The sequence below is a fragment of the Oratosquilla oratoria genome, chromosome 11 (genome assembly GCF_046742065.1).
Source record: "Oratosquilla oratoria isolate Oo_2021 chromosome 11, ASM4674206v1, whole genome shotgun sequence".
Taxonomy (NCBI): Eukaryota; Metazoa; Arthropoda; class Malacostraca; order Stomatopoda; family Squillidae; genus Oratosquilla; species Oratosquilla oratoria.
The window spans coordinates 24171843-24191630 of record NC_134787.1 but is presented as its reverse complement, the minus strand read 5'-3'; the positions used below and the strand labels follow the sequence as shown (position 1 = coordinate 24191630).

Below are 19788 nucleotides of genomic sequence, written 5' to 3'. Positions count from 1 at the left end.
AACCCTAAATCCTACTCCTCCTCCTCCTTCATCCTCTACAAGGGCGATCTAGAAACCTCCTCCTCCTCCTCCTCTTTCTTCTTTTACAAGGGCGATCTAGGCACCTCCTCCTAATCCTGCTTCATCTTTTACAAGGGAGATCTAGGTACCTCCTCCTCCTTCATCTTTTACAAGGGGGATCTAGGCACCTCCTCCTCATCCTCATCCTGCTTCATCTTTTACAAGGGGGATCTAGGCACCACCTCCTCCTCCTCCTTCATCTTTTACAAGGGGGATCTAGGCACATCCTCCTCCTCCTCCTGCTTCATCTTTTACAAGGGCGATCTAAGCACCTCCTCCTCCTCCTGCTTCATCTTTTACAAGGGGGTTCTAGGCACCTCCTCCTCCTCCTTCATCTCCTACAAGGGCGATCTAGGCACCTCCTCCTGCTCCTCGTCCTCCTCTTTTCTTACAAGGACGACCTCGTACTCATGCCATCTCCCTCTTCCTCCCTTACCTTCTCCAACAGGAGCAACCTCTCCTCCTCTAGCCTCTCCTCCCGCGGGAATCCTCCTCCTCCCCCTTCTTCACCAACTCTTCCTTCATCAGGAGTACCAAGGACTCCAAGTCCCTCTCCTCCCCCTCATTCTTCCCACGTCTCATTTCTTTCCCCTTTTTCTTTCCTTTATATTTCCCTTTTCCTATTTTTTTCTTCCCCATCCTATTCCTCCTCCTCTTCCTCTTCCTCCTCCTCTTTCTCTTCCATTCCTCCCACGTTTCATTCTTTCCCCCTTTTTCTTTCCTTTATATTTCTCTTCCTAACTTTTTTTCTTCCCCGCCCAACTCCTCCTCCTCTTCCTCATACTTGTAAAAACTGACGAAAGTAAATGAAAATCATATTGAAGAAAGCTACGGCTGAGGTACTAAACCTGAGGTTTAAAGCCAGAAGAAAAGATAAATGAAATTTTACAATACCATACGAACCACCACCTCAGACAAGAGCGTGAAATAATAACGAAGACCAAAGATTTTCTTCTCTTATTACTCGTGAGAGGTAAACGAGGGAAAAGTCGCCATGTCAATGAACCGGTGGGGGTTAACCCGCTTCGGCTGCCGGGCTCTGCTGTTTCTTACTGCATTGCTTTTGACCCAGGCCATCTGATCCATCCCCGTGGCACTCTCTTGGCCCTGAGTTCGTGGAAGCCTCGTGGTTCTCGAACTCATTACGGAAACTTCGACAACAACCCTTTCAGTAGAGAGGAGGTTCCTCTGTCACTTACCTGACATGTCGATAGGTGAGGTTCAGCTGCACAGGATTGATGGGGATCTTTTCCCTTTCCGAACTGCAGACGCGGACCAGCTCGATCTTGGGCAGCGCCCCGGTGGCCGACGGCGAGGGGCTGGAGGCCGGAGAGCCCGGGGTCGCCATGTCGGCCTTAGGCCCTAGCGAAGAGCTTTTCGAGAGCGACTAGGCTACTGACGACAACGGATTCTTCTCATTGGGCCTTCCAGGGGTCTGGAAGACTTCGCGAAGGAAGCTAATGGGCAGGAGATCCCTCATCCGAAGGTTCCTTCTTGTCGAGGCTTCGGAAGGGGCCGCCGCCGCATGCTGAATGTCTCAAGACTCAGGTCGTCAGCGGAAGAGCGAGTTAGGAATTTCGTGAGTTCGGGACTTCGTGAGTTGGGAACTTCGCGAGTTCGGAACTTCGCGGGTTCGGAACTTCGCGGATTGGGACTTGGCGAGTTTGGAACTTCGCGGCTTGGGAACTTCGCGAGTTCGGGACTTCGCGAGTTGGGAGCTTCGAGGGATGGGAACTTCGCGAGTTGGGAACTACCTGAGTCCGTAACTTCGCGAGATGAGAACTTCGCGAGTTCGGGAACTTCCCGAGTTGGTAACTTCGCGAGTTCGTAAGTTCGCGACACACGCGGTAGCCGCTGATATCACTGAGTGTGTGTGACGGCTTGGCGCTTTGACTGAGGAACACCAGTGAGAGCGATGAAAGGCTTCATGCCACGCCAGTGACGCGCCATGTGGAACTGTATTGTGTTGTTGTTGATCCTTTGTTACCAATACACCGAACGCGTAAAGAAACAGCGTGACAAAATATACCTGCTTCTCTGTATACATGCATACATGTATGCATATATGTATAGGTGTAAAAACAAGTGTAGAAAACGGGAGCTTACGACACTAATTTTGATTTGATGAGGACAGATGAAGTCATTTTTCTTTAATGATGTCGCTTAGTGTTTCATCTACTAAGACGTTTTGGTTCTTCTCGGAGGCCACGTGGACACTAACATCTCTTCGTTACCGTTACCGTAACCGTTACCTTTGGTGATGTACAGGATGCTACGACTCAGCGGTTACCAATTCTCGAATAACATTGTTCCCCATGAGGTAGAACACTGTTGAAGAACAATGTTCTCTTGTGACCTTCAGGGGAATGTGGCGACAGTGGCGGGAAGGAGATGCCTGGGAATGATGATGGTGATGATGGTGATGATGGTGGTGATAGTGGTGACGACTCGATGCTTGTGGTGATGACCTCAAGTGTCTCTTAAGAGAAATAAGAGACATCACCTTCAGCGTGGTTCTATGTCCTCCTTTCGCTTATCGCCACCTGTGAAGGGAGAGAGAAACAAATCTCAAATATTAAATCAAAACACAATGCTTTACATAACGGAAGTTGTATTAAGCACAATTCCATCAACTAATTGAAATTACCTTTCAATAACATGAATACAATAACAAAGGCCTTGAGATCAATCAAGATCGTTCTTGTTGTTATTCTATATGTCATTGATGTTATTTCTTATGTTATTGTTGATGTTATTGATCCAAACAAGGGGCATATAAGACGAGCCTTTCCGCGCAAACCCTTAACCATATTATTGCTGATGTTGTTTATGTTATTTTTATGTTATTGATTATGTTACTGGCTTAAACACGGAACAGATGAGTCGAGCCTTTTCCCACAATCCCTAATCAAACTCCCAAAGCGTCAAAACTCGTCCCTCGGGACGGAACCTCCCTGGAATACATCGGAGCCTCCAACTACCGACTTGACCTAACCTGACTATTCTATAGTGAAAGTGTGTGTGTGTGTACGTGTGTGTGTGTACGTGTGTGTGTGTGTGTGTGTGTGTGTGTGTGTGTGTGTGTGTGTGTGTGTGTGTGTGTGTGTGTGTGTGTGTGTGTGTGTGTGTGTGTGTGTGTGTGTGTGTGTGTGTGTGTGTGTGTGTGTGTGTGTGTGTGTATTTACCTAGTTGTATCTTACGGGAAGGGAAACTATGCTCGTGGTGTCACGTCTTTGTATCTCGCAGTGTCTATTTGTGTACACCCACTTCATATGAGCATGTGATCATAAAGTGCTCAAAGAGCCCATGATTACTTGTAATAACTACAAGTTACCATATTGACGGAATAATACCTCTCGGGTCATGTCCTTTGGGGGCAATAATTCCACCGATATAATCGTACCCACATGTCATTGCCTTTTCTTCATCTTAGAAAACAAAACACGTGTTAAGGCTAATACAATAATAAAGTTGCAATTTACAAAGGATTACAAAGGCGGAGCATGCCGACAGGAGACCTTTTGGTCCATAACTAAGTTGGATACGAAAAAAAATTATAATAATGATAATAATAAACAAAAATAAATGCATAGGTATAGTTAAACAAACAGGTAAATAGTAAATAACAATAAGCTGATAGATAAACAATAATCAATTAAAATCAAACAAATAATAAACAGTCAAATAATAACAAACAAATAAATAAATGGCAGTCCTTACACCATCTTGCTTAGGTATGCAAATGGGCAGTATTTTCTGTAGTCGTTCTGGTATCTGAAATATATATATATATATATACATATATATATATATATATATACGTATATATATATATATATATACATATATATATATATATATATACACACACACACACACACATATATATATATATATATATATATATATATATATATATATGTAGGTATATATATGTATTGCAGGAACCACAGGGGAAAGTCGGAATACTAAACTTTTTCGTCTATTACGACATCCTCAGAGGACTCCGAGGATGTCGTTAGAGACGAAAACGTTTAGTATTCCGACTTTATTTCCCCTGTGGTTTCTGCAATTTCATTTAGTCACGCGCTATTGTGATTATTTTTGTATGTATATATGTATATATATATATATATATATATATATATATATATATATATAATTCGTCATCCAATTTAACTACAGACAATATCCCTATGTTTTGGCGTTATACGTGTATTTACTTGAACAGTTTCAACTAAACTTTTCTCAAATATTCTGCTTGGCGCGAGGTGATTTTATTACATTCATGGCATAACCAGAACATACTCAACAATGTGTGCCACCGTGCTGATAGAGATAGCATGACGGAAAAATGTTGCAAATCATGTCACGCATAAGTGCATGCAGCATCAGCTTTCCCCCACCCAGCCCAGTCGAATCCGTTCTTTGTTGTTTTAACCCAGAAACACTTTTGTTCTAGACTCTGAACAGCAAACAAAAGTTCTCTTCCTATTTTCGAGACGTCTGGTGTGTACTGATAATCATCAGATCGTAAAACAAAGACTAATTTTTGCTGTCTGTTCGCTTGCAAAACAATGGCAAGAATGCGAGATCTATTTGGCAAAACGCCTTGCCTCAGTGACGTCATGACGTTTTAGTTTTAGTGATATTTTTTCTCTCCCACAGATCTCTGAGACCCCACGAGTTAAAATAATTAACTATCATCTAACTACAACTAGTTTTTGGCTAGTAAACCCCCTTTGTGGAACTGCATACCTCCCACGACTCAAGCTGAGAATCATTGAATCAAATTTTAAGGTAGATTCATACAACCGCTTTTCCGAAACCGTTAGACGACTGAGCTTCATTGATGACGTCAAGTCGCACGCGTTTTGTATCTGTCTATATAGTTAACTTCATTCTCTGTGATAAGTAACAAATAAATAAATATAAACAGATACATGAATACACAACTAAATAAATAGATATATAAATAAATGAATGAACGAATGAAAGATGGATAGCTAAGTAAATATAGAGATAAATGAAAGAATTAAAAAACAAATAATAATTTGGGGGAGAGGTGGTTACTCGGTCCAAACAGTTAAATAAGGAAACTGCTGCCGGAGGTAGGAGGTAGGAGGGGAGGTAGGAGGTAGGAGGGGAGGGGGGGTGGGAACCAGTACCCAGAAAAAAGGTCTCTTTCAGAGGATCTAATGGGTCTCCTATTCATACCACGGCCTTTGTTAAGGTCTTTGTTAGAATCCTAGGCGGTCGCCTCTCTCCCTCCCCCTTCCCCCTTCACGTCAGAGAAGACATTACGTGCGTCTTTCCACGAAGTGACTTCGAGATGAAGAAGTAGAAGAGGAAGAATTAAAAGAAATTGTAGTAGTAGTAATAAACAGAAAATAAAAATGAAGTAGAAGTAGAGGAAGAAATAAAAGAAATGATAGTAGTGGTAATAAACAGAAAATGAAAATGAAGTAGAAGTAAAGGAAGAATTAAAAGAAATGGTAGTAGTAGTAATAAACAAAAAATGAAAATGAAGAAGTAGAAGAGAAAGTAAAGGAAGAATTAGAAGAAATGGTAGTAGAAGTAATATACAAAAATGAAAATGAAGAAGTAGTAGAAGAAGAAGAATTAGAAGAAATCGTATTAGTAGTAATAGAAACAGAAACAGAAAATGAAGAAGTAGAAAAGAAGTAGAGACAAATTAGAAGAGGAAAAATGTTTAAGAAATGATAGTAGTAGTAATAAACAGAAACAGAAAATGAAGAAGTAAAAGTAGAAAAGAAATATTAGGGAGAGGAAGTAGAAAAAGTAAAAAGAAAAAAGAAAAAGAAGTAGAAAAGATGAAAGAGAAGTTGGCAAAAAAAAAAAGTCTCCAGATTAATTTTTTTCCCAAAGACTGATTAAAGAAAAAAAAATTAATTTGGCAGATGTAGACAGTGAACTCACAATATTTCCCTGAATATTATATATGTCCTTCAATTTGAAATATTATGGACAAATAACATAACTGATGTACGTGTGAGAATGGGGGAGGGTAACGCTGACACTACGTTATTTACACCGTTGCCCTTGTGACTACGACTCCCAAAATTAATAGAAATCAAGAATATAGGGAGTGGAACACAACCTGAAAGTTTCATCAGATTACATACAGGCGTTTGGAAGATATCGTACACACACACACACACACACACACACACACACACACACACACACACACACACCACACACACACACACACAGAGAGAGAGAGAGAGAGAGAGAGAGAGAGAGAGAGAGAGAGACGCACATGCAATCTCTTAAAATTATCTTTTTTCGGTGATTGGATGAAGAAAGTCTCCAAGATGCCCTCCCCCGTTACCCCAACCCCCTCCCTTTCCCCTCCCCCTCCAACCAACACCCTACACCCCCTTTTCCATACCCTGGATGATAACTAACAGCCTGTCTACTCTGCCAGGTTATCTTACACACACACACACACACACACACACACAGACGACCACAATATAACTAGGGAGGAGGATCTCCGTAGGATGACCTCGATTGACCTGATTTCCTTATACTCCATGACCCCCCCTTCAGAGGAGAGAGAGAGAGAGAGAGAGAGAGAGAGAGAGAGAGAGAGAGAGAGAGAGAAACAGAGAGAGAAAGAGAGAGAGAGAGAGAGAGAAAGAGAAAGAATGCTGAAGGGGAAGGGGAGAGGGGACGGCCTTCTTTGCAATAAATTCGATCTATTAAATAAAAAAACAAAAATAATTTCCTCTTAGGACGACGATACCACGGTCGCCATGGAACCAATCCGCCATATTCGACAAACATTGCCACCGACATGGCGGTATTTCGTCCATCCCCGCCAACATGTGGCTACACCTGTCCTAACCTAACCTACCCAAGAACCAAACGAGACGGCGATAGTGTCGTCTTAATTTAGCAAGTATCGATCAATGACTGATGCTGGATCAACCGACTCGGAGGCTCGCCGTGGTCGAGTGGAGGTCAGTGAACTGCGCGCTGTCAACGGCCGACAAGAGTCAGTTTCTGCGAGTGTGGAGGAGGGGGAGGAGGAGGACGGGGAGGGGGGGGGAGGAAAGGGAGGGGAGGGGATGGGGAAAGGGGGAAAGAAAGGTGGATGGGGAGAAAGGGAGAGGGAAGAGGGATGAAAGATGAAGGGATGGAAGGGGAAGGGGAAGGGAGAAAGAAAGGTGGATGGGGAGAAAGGGAGAGGGAAGAGGGATGAAGGAATGGAAAAGAGGGGAAGGGGAGGGAGAAGGGAAGGTAAGAAAATGGGAAAGGAGATGGGAAAAGGCAGGTCAAGGGTAGAAAGAGGAAGAGATAAAGGGAAAGAAGAGAGAAAGAAGATATAGGGAATTAAGGAAAAGAAGAGGAGGTAAGGTAGAATGAATTATCTGTTATAAAGGATTACAAAGGATTACAAAGGCGGAGCATGCCAACAGGAGAACTTTTGGTCCATATCTGGGTCGGATGCGAAAAAAAATCATAATGATAATAAATAAATAAATGAATAAATAAAAACTATAATCATTTAAATAATAAATAAAATACATAAATAAATGCAAAGGTATAGTTGAATTTAACAAACATTGAAATTGAATCTATTTCCGGACAGTTTGAGACCATTGTTTCTTGTCTGATTCTTATTCAATGTGAAAATTTTGTGACTTTTGATGTTGTCAGTTCCCTTTAGAATTTTAATGAACTGTATCAAGTCACCTCTGAATCTACGCTTTTTTAGGGAAAACAGATTCATATGTTTTAGTCGATTTTCGTATGATTTTTTTTTTTATATTTGGCATCAGTTTTGTGGCTCGCCGTTGTACTTTTTCTAATCTGTCAATGTCTTTAATGAGATTCGGTGACCATACGGAAACAGCATATTCCAAATGTGGACGAACTAACGATTTATATAACTTGTTAATGAGTGATGGACTTTTGATATTTCCTTCCTCTCAGCCGGTCAGTATATGATGTCAGGATGGTGTCAGTGTGTAAACAATATTGGAAAATTACTGCCAACATTGTGAACCGAAGCTACGATGTTGGTCTCCTCATTTAATCATCCATTTACTTTTTGACATAATCTTCATAATTTACCAAAATATTGACTCTACATTCTCCATTTACTAAGGGATGTACGGTCTGGAACACAAGAAACCTCTTGAGAAAAGGACACCAGCATTTGCAGGGGACAAGTTAGATATTTGTGTGGAACATTGACATGAAAAATAATGTTTTGTTCACGTGAGCCACTTGTTACCAGTACGTTAGGCCTAAATGACCGACCCTTATGTGAATGGAATAGTCTGGCGTCACCATAATAAAATCTATAAAATATGTCAGGGATATGGAGAAGAGTTCAGTGTCCCTGTAAGAACGTAAGAATGGAGGAGACTGCGAAAGACCACAAGGCCTACACTAAGCAGTTCTATGTTCATTAACACATCCCCATCCGTAAAACTATCTAAATTTCTTTTAAAACAACCAATAGCAGGAACTTGAAAAACCAAAAGCCCCCTAAAAAAGACTAAGAGAGAGAGAGAGAGAGAGAGAGAGAGAGAGAGAGAGAGAGAGATAGAGAAACGAGAGAAGTTTGTTTACTTTCGAAGGAGGCGTGGCCAAGTCGTCGAGGAAGCCATCAGAAGCGACATGACGTCGTCACGTTTCCATACATTAATATACAAATGTCGAAAACATGCATTCAGTATGTTTAAAACATGTTTGCAACATGACAATAAACGACCTGGTATTTTGTTTGTAATATTAGTTTTATCCCCGCCATCCCTTTTGGATTAGAAAAATAATGAAAACCCAGCAATTGACAACCACATAAAGGAAATCTGCTTTCTCCCTTATAAGGAAGTCGGGATTTGCCAAAACAACACACTGCAGGAAGGCACAGCTCCACATTACTTAATTGAAGGTAAAATAAAGCGAGGTTAACCCTCTTTAGGTAGTTCAACCTGTTCATGAATGGTAATCTAGATTAAATCTTATGGGCCTAACCCCGAAGATTTTATTCAGCCTGGACGGGGTTCCTGGCGAAAAAGGTTAACCTCGAGGGCGAGCAAGGAGTGGGAGAGCTGGAGGGGAGAGAGGGAAAGGAGAGAGAGAGAGAGAGAGAGAGAGAGAGAGAGAGAGAGAGAGAGAGAGAGAGAGAGAGAGAGAGAGAGAGAGAGAGAGAGACAGACAGAGAGAGAGAAAGCTTTGACATCCCTTAATCGCCCAGCGTTAGCCAAAATAAAGTCAACAAATGCCGTCGTTGTGGTGGAGAGGTCGAAGGCGGAGGTGGTGGGGGCAGATGGAAGAGACTGGAGGAGGAGTGCGAGGTGGAGTGCGAGGTGGAGTTGGAGGTAAAATTGGAAGTGGAGTTGGAGGTGGAATTTGAGATAGAGTTGGAATGGAGTGCGAGGTGGAGTTACAAGTGGAGGTGGAGTTCGGGGGTTGAGTGCGAGGTGGAGTTAGAAGTGGAGGTGGAGTGCTAGGTGGATGTGGAGGGCAATAAGCAGAGCAAATAAACGTCATGGTTTGCTGGAGGGCGAGAAGTGGAAGAAGGCAAGACCAGTTGATAAAGGACCGGGTGGAGTGGTGGAGGAAGAAGAGGAGGAGGGGATGGAGGAAGAAGAGAAGGAGGAGGAGGAGGAGGGGGACAGGAGGGAGGAAGAGGAGAGGAGGTGGAGGAGAAGTAGGAGAATTGGGAAAAGGCAGAGGAGGAAAGGAAAAGGAGGAGAAGAAGGGGAGGAAGAGAAGTAACAAAGGAGGAGGAAGAATGACAGTAGAAGAATGAGGAGGGAGAAGTAGAAGAAGGAGGAAAAGGAGGAGGAGGAGGAGGTGGAGGTGAATGAGGAGAAGAAATGGGAGGAGGAAAAGAAGGACGAAGAAGAAGAAGACAGTAGGAAAATGAAGACGGAAAAGTAGGAGGAGGAGGAGGAGGAGGAGGAGGAGGAGTAGGAGGAGGAGAAGGAAAAAGACGTGGGGAAGGAAGAGAAGGAGGAAGAGGAGGAGATGGAATATGAGGTTAAGAAAGAGGTGGAGGAAAAGGAGGTGGAGGAGGAGGAGGAGGAGGAGGAAGAGGAGGAGGAGGAGGAAGAGGAGGAAGAGGAGGAGAAGGATAAAGACGTAGAGAAGGAAGAGGAGAAGTAAGAGTAGGAGATGGAGGATGGAGGTTTAGAAAGAGGTGGAGGAAGAGGAGAAGGAAGAAGAGGAGGAGGAGGAGGAAGAGGAAGAGGAGAAGAAGGATAAAGACGTAGAGAAGGAAGAGGAGAAGGATAAAGACGTAGAGAAGGAAGAGGAGAAGGAGGAGGAGATGGAAGATGAGGTTTATAAAGAGGTGAAGGAAGAGGAGGAGGAGGAGGAGGAGGAGGAAGAGGAGGAGGAAGAGACGGGAGTCTTGGTTACGGCGTGGAGGTATTAAAAAAGGGGGAAGGCGAGAAGGAGAGCAAGGGTGGAGGGAAGGAGGGAAGGAGGGAAGGAGGGCGAACCAGATGAAGAGACGGAGGAGAGGAAAAAGCAGCGCCGAGGATTCCGGGAAAAGGAAGAAAAAAAAAAAAAGGAGAAAAGAGGAGGAGGAGGAGGAGGAGGAGGAGGAGGAGGAGGAGGAGGAGGAGGAGGAGGAAGGAGGGGGAGGATGGAGTACGTGTTGGAAGAAAATGCATGCGACGTAAAGAGATACAGGAATGGAGGAGGAGGAAGAGGAGGAGGAGGAGGAGACGGGCGAACCTGAGAAGATGGAGGAGGATCAACATATAGAGGAGGTCGAGGAGGGGAGTACCAGGATAGAGGAGGAGGAGGAGGAGGAGGAGGAGGAAAGTTAATGAAGAAAGGGAGGAGGAAGAGGAGGAGGACTATGAGTGAAAGGAGGGGAGGGGAGGGGAATGTATGGGAGGGGTGACAAGAAGAGAGGGGAAGAAGAGGAGGAGGAGAAATAAGATGAACAAAAGGAGAAGGGGGAGAAGGAAGAAGAGAAGAAAATGGAAGAGAAATGGGAGAAAAGGAAGAAGAGAAAGAAAAAGATGAGGAGGAGAAAGGTGGAAGAGAAAGAGGAAGAGGAAGAAGAAGGAAGAGATACAGAAGAGGAAAGTGGAGGAGGAAGATGGAGAGGAAGAGAAGGAAGAGGATGAGAAAAAGGAAGAGGAGGAAGAGGAGAAGGAAGACGATGAGAAAAAGGAGGTGGAAGAGGAGAAAGAGGAGAAGGAAGACGATGAGAGAAAGGAGGAAGAGGAAGAGAAGGAAGAGGAAAAGGAAACCGATGAGAAAAGTAGGAGAAGGAGGAGGAAGAGGAGGAAGAGGAGAAGGAAGAGGATGAGAAAAAGGAAGAGGAGGAAGAGGAGGAAGAGAAGGAAGACGATGAGAAAAAGGAGGAAGGGGAGAGGGAGGAGAACGAGAAAAAAGGAGGAGAAAGAAGGAGAAAGAGGAGCAGAAAGAGGAGGAGGAGAAGAAAAAAGTAGAAGGAGGAAGAGGACGAGAGGAAGGAGGAGGAGGAGGAGGAAGAGGAGGGAGGAGGAAGGAAGAGGAAGATGGAGCTGGGCCTTAAAGCTGAGAATGAATTGGATGTGGACGCCGGTACTGGAGATGATGGAGCCGGAGGAGGAGGAGGGGGAGGAGCAGCAGAGGTAAAAGGAGGAGGCGGAGGAAGAGGAGGAGGAAAAGAAGAGGAGGAGAAGGAGGAGGAAGAGGAGAAGGGGGAGGAAGAGGAAAAGGAGGAGGAAAAGGAGGAAGAGGAGGAGGAGGAGGAAGAGGAGGAAGAGAAGGAGAGGGAGGAGGAGGCAGAGAAGGAGGAATAGGAAGAGGAGGAAAAGGAGGACGAGGAAAAGGAGGAGGAGGCGAAGGAAGAGGGGAAATAGGAGGAGAAGGAGAAGTGGGGAGAGGCAGATGGCGAATTTGAAGCCTAAGAGAAAAAGAAAAAGAAAAGAAGAGAGAGAGAGAAAGAGAGAGAGAGAGAGAGAGAGAGAGAGAGAGAGAGAGAGAGAGAGAGAGAGAGAGAGAGAAAGAGATGGGGTGGGGGTTCGAACCATGACCTGCAGTCTAAGAATTCACATCGCGATATAAGTCACTAGAAAAACAAATTCTCGTGTGTCTCCACTCCTGGGAGACCAACGCTGAGAACATACCACCCGAATACCGCTGGTTGAGACCGTTTTCTGTTCTGAAACAAGGATAAAAAAAAAAGAAGTATAATAAAAGAAAGAAAATGGAGTATGGAACAGGTTAGCACAACTGGGAGAAAGAAAACGGGGGGGGAACACTTCCTGGTGCGCCTAAAGGGGATGAGAGAGACGAAAACGACGACGAAGAGGAGGAGGAGGAGGAGGAGGAGGAGGAGGAGGAAGAGGAGGAAGAGGTGGAGGAGGAGGAGGAAGAGGAGGAGGAGGAGGACCCGCAGACGAAGACGAAGAGGGGAGGAGGAGGACGAAGGAAGAAGAAGAACGAGTTATTACACCGACGTAGACGAGGTCGAAGAAGAGGAGCCAACAGTGCCACGCAGACGAAGGCGAAGAAGAAGGAGGAGGAGGGGAGAACCAGAAGGGAGGAGGAGGAGGAGGAGGAGGAGAAGGAGGAGGCGACCCACATGGTGGTGGTGAGGGAGATAACGATGGAGAACAAAAGCGAAAGAGGGAGAAAGGACTGGAGAGACAGGTGGTAGACAGGTGGTAACGTTGATGAACTCGGAGTAGGAGGAGGAGGAGGAGGCAAGGGAGGAGCAAGAGTAGAAGAAGGAGTAGGAGGAGGAGGGGGAGGAAAAGGAGGAGGAGTAGGAGGGGGAGAAAAGGAGGAGGAAGAGGAGGAAGAGGAGGAGCAAGAGGAAGAGAAAAAAGAAGATAAAGAGCAGGAGGAAGAGGAGGAGAAAGAGGAGGAGATAAAGGAAGATGAAGAGGAAGAGGAAAAGGAGGAGAAAGAGGAGGAGTAGGAGGAGGAGGAAAAGGAGTAAAAGGAGGAAAAAGAGGAGGAGATGGATGAAGTGGAGGACGAGGAAGAGGAGGCAGAGGAAAAGTAGGAGGAAAAAGAGGAGGAAGAGGAGAAAGAGGAGGAGGAAGAGGAAAAGGATGAGGAAGAGAAGGAGGAGGAAGAGGATGATAAAGAGGAGGAGGAAGAGAAGAAAGAAAAGGAGGGAAAGGAGGAAGAACAGGAGGAGAAAGAGGAGGAAAATGAGGATCAATAGGAGGTGAAGGAGCAGGAGGAAGAGGAGGAGGAAAAGGAGGAGGAAGAGGAGGAGGAGAATGAGGAGGAGGAAGAAGAGGAGGAGAATGAAGAGGACGAGGAGGAAAAAGAGGAGGAGGAGAATGAGCAGAAGGAAGAGGAGAAGAAAGAGGAGGAGAAGGAGGAGAAGGAGGAGAAGGAGGAAGAAGAGGAGGAGGAAGAGGAGAAGGAAGAGGAGGAGGTTTGTGAAAGATGAGTGGGCAAACGGGACACCTCGATGAGATCGCTTTGCCAACCACGACCACGACCACGACCACGACCAGACGACCAGAGACGACCTACCAAGTCGTCCAACAACCTCGACAAAAAAACATGACGACATGTTGAAGGCCTTACGCCTAGAGGCGCTTAGCCGAGGCCGGAACACTCCATACCCTTTGCTCTGTGTATTTGGAGAGCTAGGGTAAAAGACAGTCGACAGTAGGAACTGGGAACTGCATTCTAGTCCACGGTGTGTGTGTGTGTGTGTGTGTGTGTGTGTGTGTGTGTGTGTGTGTGTGTGTGTGTGTGTGTGTGTGTGTGTGTGTGTGTGTGTGTGTGTGTGTGTGTGTGCTTGTGTGTGTTTTACTAATATATATATATATTGTATATATATGCATACATACATATGTGTATATATATATATATATATATATATAGATATCTATATATACATACATATATATATAGATACACCCAAACACACACACACACACACACACACACACACACATATATATATATATAATATATATATATATATATATACACATATATATATATATATATATATATATATATATATGCAGACACACACACACGTATATACATATATATATGTATATACATATATATGTATATATATATACATATATATGTATATATATATATATATATATATATATATATATATATATATATATACGTGCACGCACACACGGACACACACAGACAGACACATGTGTAATAAATTTTATTCTCGCTAATGTTGTAGTATCAAGATAAATTCATACAATAAGGGATGGATGGAGATCAACTGTCTCACAGGAAGTTGGGCCTTTTGTCCAAAATCAACTTACCCAGTTACCGGGTCAGCATACCATCTGCATATTCTCGCTCCCGAAGTTGTAAACCCAACACTATTGTATAATAAACTATTGTATCATAAATAATTGTATCATAAACACCTTTACCCAAGTGGTGTTCAACTTCTTTCACAATATTACACTGAAACACGACTTCTTAATTCACAAACACTTATCGTCGTTTTCACGTGGACTCATATAATGGCCCGCGAAAAGAGCACAGAAAGAGAGTCGGTACTAGAGAGCTCGCTCTTACCTTCCGACCGCCACTGAAGGCGGGAGCAACTGAGTTGAAAGGGAGTAGACAGCAATCAACCCGCTGGCCGCACGATGACGATGGACGAGAAGCACTACAAGATAAGAAACTCCATCACTCTCTTCTCTTCTCTCTCTCTCTTCTCCCTCTTCTCTCTTCCCTCTCTCTCGTTCTATGAGTCCCTGGTTGCGTCTGTTTTGATCCTGATTCGTTTGATTACTCTCTTGAGCTTCGCCTTCTTCAGGAGCGGATGTGGGGCGAGGCCTGCATCAGAGCGAAGTGGGCTCGGACTTCGCGGCGAAGTCCTTTGGCATCGTGCAGACGGAGGAGGAGGAGGAGGAGGACAAGGCGGCCTGCGTGGTCCCCCTCGAAGGCCGCATCTGAAGGGCGAGAAGGTTCCTCTTTACTGGAGGGTCAACGAGGCCAATAAGAAATATCTTCAACAAAGAAAAGGAGAGAGGAAGAGGAAGAGAGAGAGAGAGAGAGAGAGAGAGAGAGAGAGAGAGAGAGAGAGAGAGAGAGAGAGAGAGAGAGAGAGAGAGAGAGGAAATGACAATGGCTCTATACAACCGAAAAAACTTATAACTAAACCCTTTCATTCCTACTGAATATTTATACATTTCTTTCGACTGTCGCCAGGTGATTTAATTCACCCCTGGTTCCCCCCTCAGGGGAAGCCAAGGGGTTGAATACAGCTGGCTATACACCCCACCTTCCATCGCGAAATCAGTCAACCAATCAACCATCCATTTCGAGTCCACTGCTGAACAAATGTTCCTCTCACATCATTCCCTAACTCGTAAATGACATTACATCTTTCTTTTGTCTGGCGACAGACGATTCCATTCATGAGATACGATGACCCTGGAGCCAAACAGGATCTGGTGGATTGCACATGGGGATGATCCAACGGGTCGAATTCCACACCAGCTGAGCATCCCCGTGGGTAGGTGGAGGAGGGTGGAGGGAAGGGGGTGGGTAGGGGTGGGGGGCAGGGGGGAGGGTTCGACCATCTGTGTATCCTGAAGGAGCCTTGATGATGACTTCACCACAGCCGAATTGGTCAGACTGACCCCGTCGAGGGGAGAAACCAGTAGTCAGGGAGATACAAACATATACATATATCAATAAACATGCGAACATAGATACTTGTGCACGCGTGTGTGTATACGTGTGTGTGTATTTACCTAGTTGTATTTACCTAGTTGTATTTTACGGGAAGGGGAGCTATGCTCGTGGTGTCCCGTCTTCATATCTCATTTTATCTCAACTATTTTTAAATTCATGTATTGTTTTTGCACACACCACTTTCTCATCTAACTTGTTCCAACTGTCTATTACTCTGTGAGGAAAGATGTTCTTTTTCAGATCTGTGTGTGTGTGTGTGTGTGTGTGTGTGTGTGTGTGTGTGTGTGTGTGTGTGTGTGTGTGTGTGTGTGTGTGTGTGTGTGTGTGTGTGAACGTGTGTGTGTGTGTACGTGTAAATGCGTTTTTGTGTGCACTGAACCATCTTCGCCTCCCCATCAGCACACAACGACTGGACTTCGACATGCAAACGATCTCGCAGGGTGACAGATAAATAACTAACGTTGTTAATGACTCTACTTCACCAGCGCTTCCAACTTGGCGACGGATAGAGATGAAACTACGTCATCGTCTCAAGTTTACTTCGACGAAAAGTTGTTGACGGTATTTCTCTGGTGAGATATCCCAACAGCGTCCTTTTTCAACCCCCCTCCCCCTCCTCCCCCTCCCCCGAGTCCCTAAATCTCAGCCGAAGTCTGGACTGGCATTGTTAGGGAGAGGGAGTCTGTCGCATTACGTAGGGAGGTCCTCTGGTATTTTAATTTGATCATCATTATTATCATTATTATTATTATTATTATTATTATTATTATCATTATTATTATTGTAAATATCATTATTATTGTCAATATTATCATTATTATCATTATTACTGTTAATATTAATATTGTTATTATTATTGTTAATATTATCATTATTATTATTGTTAATATTATTATTATTATTGTTAATATTATCATTATTATTGTTAATATTATTATTATTGTTAATATTATCATCATTATTGTTATTATTATTATTATTATTAATATTATTATTAATAATAATAATAATTACTATTATTATCGTCATGTGGTGGAGGGCAACTCCCCCTTTGAGCCAATACTTTAGAAATCAACCTGTCTGGATCTGAAAACCGCTCCGTTTTTCTTTTTCTTTTTTTCTTTAACAAGAACTGCAGCTGTTCACACCCACACCCACCCACACACACACACACACACCCACACAGGCGTGCGCGCACACACTCACATACAAGCATACACAGGCACACATACACACACACAAGCACACACACAGGCGCCCGCGCGCGCACACACATACATACACAGACATACACATACACACACACACACACACACTTACACACCTCGCGACCTACCGCACAATGTAAGGCCTCTATTACGAGACTGTTTACACAGCGCCCGGCCCGAAGCGAAAGAAAAAAGAAAGAAAGAAAAAAAAGCCCACATCAGACAGATAAAGAAATCACTCTGTTTGCACAACGGGAACCCCCTTGACCGTTATGACACCGCAGAGGCCCTGAGGGGAGGGGGGAGAGGATAGCGTCCCCTCTCTTCCGTCCCTGGAACGAAATGATGACAACTTCGTCACGAACAGAAATACTTCGACGGGCAACTTCCTACTCCGTTTCTTTATTTCCAGGATTCGTCGTCGACAAACCATTACAAAAAAGAATAAATGAATAAATAAATAAATTAATTAATTAATAAGTAAATACAACTACAGTTGCACTAATAAACGATAACAATTATGATAACGACGATGACTATAAGGAAGCTGATCGATTCAAAAGTCGCTCTTTTTTAATTTCCTCGTCATAAAGTCTCTTATCTCCCTCACGCATGTCAACGATTAATATGACGATCAAGGTGCATGACGACTTGTCCTTCGGTGCTAGCGTCGTGGGTAAATCACGCCTGAAGCCCTAGGAAGGAGCCTTGGAAGCGCGACATGGCTGAAGGGAAGATCTAAGAGGATCTTTTCTCTTGTTAAATACTTATTGAAAACTTTTCAAATATCTTTACTGATAACAATCATGAAAGAATAAGAGTAAAGACACTAATTTCTTTGGTTAATATTGAAAGGATGCACATTGTCAATACCAAAAGTATTGACAATATGATTATTTTATATTCTCCCGACAGAAACAATTCAGAAAGTTCTTACCGATGTTTCGAAAATAAAAAGTGTCACCCGAGCCGTTACTGTCACCCTAGAGCAAAGGGGATGTACGTGTAGGGTTTATGTAAGGTTACAGCATTACACATTGATTAGAATATAATTTGCAAGTTCTTAGTTCTAATACACAAGAATAATAGCTGCCAGCACGTGTCCAGCACGTGATCCAAGGCCACAAGAAATCTCACACACATACACAAACACATACACACACACAGTACACGCCTACACACACACACACACACACACACACATACACACACACAAACACATACACACACACAGTACACGCCTACACACACACACATACAGTACACGCCTGCACGCATAAACATGCAAATAGACACAAACAAGATCACCATGCAACACATAATGCTGCACTGCATGACGATCTTGATGTGAACCCTTTGTTACCATCGTTGTGCATGACTGTATAACCGAACACCGTTTAGGGGCCAACTTTGTATGCATGGATGGAATGCTAAATATTATTACTTTACATACTGAACATGCATGAACCTATGCACGGCCCTTATTGCTTATGTATGTATGTGTGTATGCATCCAAGAATCTTAAAGGAAATGAAAAATGAGATTGTTGTTCCATTAGAAATTATTTTCAAGAAATCCATCATATCCGGAGATGTCCCAAGAGAATGGAAGCTAGCTAACGTTACTCCCATATTCAAAAAAGGTGACAAAAAGAAGCCAAATAACTATAGGCCTATAAGTTTGACTTCAATCGTAGGAAAAATAATGGAAACTATCATCAGAGATGCTATCGAACATCATTTAGAAAGTAACCGTTTGATAAATGATAGCCAGCATGGTTTCAGACGGAAACGTTCTTGCGTGACTAACTTACTCGAATTCTACAACACAGTTATCTCGAATTATGACAAAAGAAACAATATAGATTTAATATATCTAGACTTTGCAAAAGCTTTTGATACCGTCCCACACGAAAGACTACTTACTAAATTAGCTTTACAAGGAATAAGTGGTAGCCTATTAAGTTGGACTAGTAATTGGTTGAATGGTCGAAAACAGAGAGTTGTTTTAAATGGAAAAAATTCTAGATGGAAAAATGTTACAAGTGCAGTTCCTCAGGGTTCCGTTCTTGGGCCACTTCTATTCAAAGTATATATAAATGATATAGACCATGGACTAAAATCTACTGTTTCCAAATTTGCTGATGATACAAAACTGTGTGGAGTGGCAAATGATCACTCAAACCAATTAGATATTCAAGAAGATTTAGATAAATTACAGCAATGGTCTGAAAAGTGGCTAATGAAATTTAACACAAGTAAATGCAAGGTAATGCACATAGGTAAAAATAACAGTAAGTACGATTACAAGTTATTTGGAAATTCGTTAACAAAAGTGGATAGTGAAAAAGATCTCGGCGTAATTATCAGTAACGACCTCAAATCATCCAAGCAGTGTATTTCAGCCTCTGAGAATGCAAATAAGATTCTAGGACTGATTGCGCGATCTTTTGATTTCAAAAGTCCATCACTCATTAACAAGCTATATAAATCGTTAGTTCGTTCACATTTGGAATATGCCGTTTCCGTATAGTCACCGAATCTCATTAAAGACATTGCCAGACTAGAAAAAGTACAACGGCGAGCCACAAAACTGATTCCAAATATCAAAAATAAATCATACGAAAATCGACTACAACATATGAATCTGTTTTCCCTAAAAAAGCGTAGACTCAGAGGTGACTTGATACAGGTCTTGAAAATTCTAAAGGGAATTGACAACATCAAAAGTGACAAAATTTTCACATTGAATGAGAATCAGACAAGAAACAATGGTCTCAAACTGTCCGGAAATAGATTCAATTTAGAAGTAGGCAGAAACAACTTTGCCAACCGTGTAGTTAATGAATGGAATAAACTTCCTGCAC

At 43.2% G+C, this 19788-nt stretch overlaps 1 long non-coding RNA gene across 1 annotated transcript in view; it reads right to left on the bottom strand.

Annotated features, from left to right (window-relative positions):
• Positions 1–1076: 1076 nt before the first annotated feature.
• Positions 1077–19788, bottom strand: part of LOC143029465 (uncharacterized) — a 56362-nt gene continuing 37650 nt past the window's right edge. Inside the window, exons 2-3 of the long non-coding RNA XR_012966837.1 lie at positions 14587–14966; positions 1077–2603 (exon numbers count right to left, since the gene is read on the bottom strand). This is a non-coding gene — a long non-coding RNA (uncharacterized LOC143029465). The remainder of the gene's footprint in view (positions 2604–14586; positions 14967–19788) is intronic.